The sequence below is a fragment of the Lathyrus oleraceus genome, chromosome 5, assembly GCF_024323335.1.
Source record: "Lathyrus oleraceus cultivar Zhongwan6 chromosome 5, CAAS_Psat_ZW6_1.0, whole genome shotgun sequence".
Taxonomy (NCBI): domain Eukaryota; kingdom Viridiplantae; phylum Streptophyta; class Magnoliopsida; order Fabales; family Fabaceae; genus Lathyrus; species Lathyrus oleraceus.
The window spans coordinates 68,924,094-68,928,479 of NC_066583.1; positions in this window are offsets into that span (position 1 = coordinate 68,924,094).

A 4,386-nucleotide genomic window follows, 5' to 3' on the forward strand; every position below is an offset into this window, starting at 1 on the left:
GTTGTTCTGAATTAATAAGAAAGCAATCAAGCTTTGTATAGAATCCATGATTTCTCCCCTGTTAATGTCTAATGTATTACATGATTGAGAATGTTATTATATTTTTATGGTGAATTAACACAACCATTATACCCAATCCCTTGGTGTATATCTCACTAATTACCACTCGGGGTCGCTTATCCCTATTCAATCAATGTAAGTGAATATAGGCGATGCACATAACGTTAATTCAACTGCCACTACTTGGGGTCTCCTATCCCTATTCAACCAGTGTAACTACAATATTTCCCTAGTTCCAACACATAGACTAATGGTCAGTATTCCCTTTGTGCCCAAGATCAGAATAAAAGAGTATCTCATATAAAAAGCATTAAGCAAAATAAGCAATTGAATAGAAATATAACTTCAATTATTCATGCAATAACAAATTAAACATATGTCCCAGCAGGTTCAAAATAAGTTCAACAAACAAAACCTAACTTAGATATGTTTAGCTACTCATAACGATACAATCAAGTACCAATTGGTTAATGAAGATTACATTTGAAAAATCCTTGAAGAACTGGCCTCCAATATCTCCCAATACTCTCAAAATCGCCCTATTGGTTTTCTTTGCTGTCACTTTAAGTCTAAAAAACCAGAAACTTTGAAAAGATGCCAAAAACTCCCTTTTATATCAATCAAATCAGTCTATAACGCATCAGAATAGGCCCATACAAGGACGTATCACGCGCGTGATAAACTGCATCGCGTGCGCGATGCCAACTTTACTTTTCTATCACGCGTGTGATGCTGTGCGTGATTGTTCCAGTAGAATCATGTTTTTGGTCCCTTTTCCATCAGATTTTCACTAAGTCTTTATTTATTCATACTTAGTCATTTTTGTATCTTTCTTTGGCCTTTATTCTTCATTTTTTTCTCATCTTTAACTCATTTTTATCAGTTTCTTCGACTGAAAACATGCAATGACAGAGTGTTATCACAATTCTGCTTTATTATTTTCTTATTGCTTAGGTCAACTATTACTAGAGGAACAATTGATTCCATTGGCAACCTTCTGGCAAACTACCTTTTCCATATGACCCCAAAGCATTCCATCAAGAAATTGAGATGTCTGAGTGCATGTACAGTCGAAGGAAAAGAATGTTGAACAAGCTACAACCTTAGGCTTCCCAGTATGTGCAATAGTTTCCGCAAATGCAGAAGTCCATATGAGATAGCTTACAAGCAATGTCCTACAAGCGCCATCGCCCTGGATGGTGTAGTTGACTACCAAATCCACATGGTCGGGTCAGCAATGTAACTAATATTCACTGATTATGCATAGGGAAATGACCCTCAGACCAAGTTTCCTCCAAAGGCACCTCTTATCGGCAATTATGTCTAGTCCCTTGCCCGAGAAACATGAGCATACTTCCTATAGCCTTCCAAGGGAGGACATGTATGAAGGATTTGGAACGTTGCTAAGCTAAAGTGGTGTTATGGTCGAAGGCTTATTTGTTAAGTTATTCTATTGTTATCTCTCTCTCTCTCTCTCTCTCTCTCTCTATATATATATATATATATATATATATATATATATATATTCACTTCATTGTGAATATAAATATATGCATTTTTTATTTTCTTCCTCTGTTGTATGTTTTCTTGTCTATCTCTCTTTTAGAGCACTAAATTCCATGATGACAAAGACTAAACGCATATATGTGTAGCTGATATAGACTAAACACATTTTTGTGTATCTGATATAGACTAAACACATTTATGTGTATCTGATACATAGTAAACACATTTATGGGTATCTGATATAGACTAAATGAATTTATGTGTATATGATACAGACTAAACGCATTTTTGCGTATCTTTTTTTTCAATAATCAATTTTGGATTAAAAAAAACATTAGGGGTACTCCACTCAAATACAGAAAATTAACTCATGTTTAAATACAACAAAGGAGCCTTTCTCCAATAATAAAATATAGAATAAATTTTGGAATTTATGTGTATAATGTGCCATTGGCAAGCAATAACCTTTACATTGTGAACCACATATCCTACATTTTCTACGTCTCCTCTAAACAAAATGTTGATTCTATAGCACCAAAGGCTCCAACATGTGGCGAAGCATAGGACTAAATTCTTATCAGAATGGAGCCTGCCACTCAGGATTATAAATAACATCTTAACATGGGCATGCTCTTCTATAGGAAGATCCACCTCCAATTGCAGCCACCTCATAATACCAATCCAAACTTCACTAGAAAAAGTGCAGCCAAAAAACAAATGATTAACATTTTCATCCTCCCCGAAACAAAACACACACTTAATGAGAATATCCAAATTTAACCCCCCCCCCCCCCATCCGACAAACATTTGATCTTTTGTGCTTAAATTATTCAACATCAATCTCCCTCCAAAAACATGACTTCTTGATATAATTTCAGTCACCTACAGCACATGGCAGGCCCAACTTTTGAACACATCCAGATATGAATTGGGATTTTAAGCCTTTTCAACTGCATAAGCCGAACGAAGCGAAAACAATAATGTTGAATCATAAATTCAGACAAACATGTCATGGCAGTTCTAATTCGGAGAAACTTCGCAAAGAATTTTCAATAACCTATCCCGCTGCAATCTAGCTTCTTGAATGAATTCATCAATTCGACAAGGAATACTCCAACTGTTTGTTACATAAAAAAACATATCCTACACCATTCCAATTTTCAAAATAGCGACCTCATAAACCAAAGGAAACCCATCTTCTAATTTGTGGTATCCTAACCATTTATTCTTCCAAAACATAATTTAATTTCCAGCACCTAGTTTGCATATAACTCCTTTATGAAACAAGTATCCTCTTCTGATTCTTTCCTCCCTAACATGGAGAGATCCATCCACCATAGGAATCTTTGTTATTCACTCTAGAACTTTCTCCTTCAAGCATTTAGGACTCCAAGCTAGCATATTTATGCTTAAAGATACCTCTCCAAATTTCCTCTTTATTGGTTAGAATATGCCATCTCCATTTACTAAATAGAGTTAGATGGAAAGTTATCACATCTTTTATTCCAAGCCCCCCCCTCCTTTCTTTATTTGCAAACATCCTTCCAACTATCCCAACAAATACCTTTCTTCTCCACACTACCCTTCCACAAGAAACACCTTTAAATAAATATTATTTATTTCACAACTTGCTTAGGAGCCTTGAAAAAGGAAATAAAATAAATTTATAAATTGCTCAGTACTGAGTTTATAAGAGTAATTTTCCCCTAGAAGACAATAACCTTCTTTTCCAAGAATAACGTTTCTATTAAAGATAATCTGCAATGGGTCTCCATGGAGCAATTCTTTTATGATTGATACCCACCAGAAAATAATGAGTTTAAATGGAATTGTGTCCATGCTATAGAAAAGGAAATTTGAAGCCAAAATCATAAAACAGATAAAGTACTGGAACTCATGCAAACCTTCATCCACTTTAACCAAATATCACCAAAACCCATTTTTCTGAGCATAAAAAAGAGAAAACTCTAACTAACGTTACCTTACAATTTTTTGAAATCAACCTTGAACAAGAAACATTCTCTCTTCTTCCTTCTATCTAAATCTATTAGCTTATTCACCACCAAGACCACATCCAAAATGTGTTTCCTCGGTATAAAAGTTGATTGGCAGGGCGAAATGACGTTGTTCAACACCCTATTCAGCCTTACAGTTAGCACTTTTGCTAAAATCTTGTATAGACTACTCACCAAGAAAATTGGTATATAGTCCCCTAAGGCTTGAGGATTATCAAGCTTAGGAACTAGATCCAAAAAAGAAGCTAAAATCCCTTTAGGGAGTTGGGCCTTCCAATAGAATTTCGTTAGAAAATTAAAGATATCTTCCTTCAACATACTCCAACAATTTTTTATGAAATTGAATTTTATCACATCTGGACCTAGGAATTTGTCCCGCTCATAGTCCCACACCACTACCTTTAACTCTTCCGTTGAGAACTCTTTCTCCAAATTTAACCTATCCTCCTCTGCCAACACCTTAAAAGAGATGCCCTCAAGGTTTTTCCTTCTCTAGCTAACCTCCTCAAACCTGCTTTCAAAGAAACTTTTCACCTCTCCTTTGACTCCATCTATACTTTCTATTTTGCCTTCACTAGTATTAACCCCAGATATAATATTTCTCCTCAACCTGTATTGTAACATATCATGAAAAAACCTAGTGTTAAGATCCACGTCCTTCAACCAAGATTGCCTAAATTTTTACCTCAACAAGCTCTCTTTAAGATGCAAATTGATCCAAAAAGACTTTGATGCATCCTTCTTATTTTTTTATCACTTTCTCAACCTACTCTTTATCTACAAACTCAAGAAGACCGACTACCTG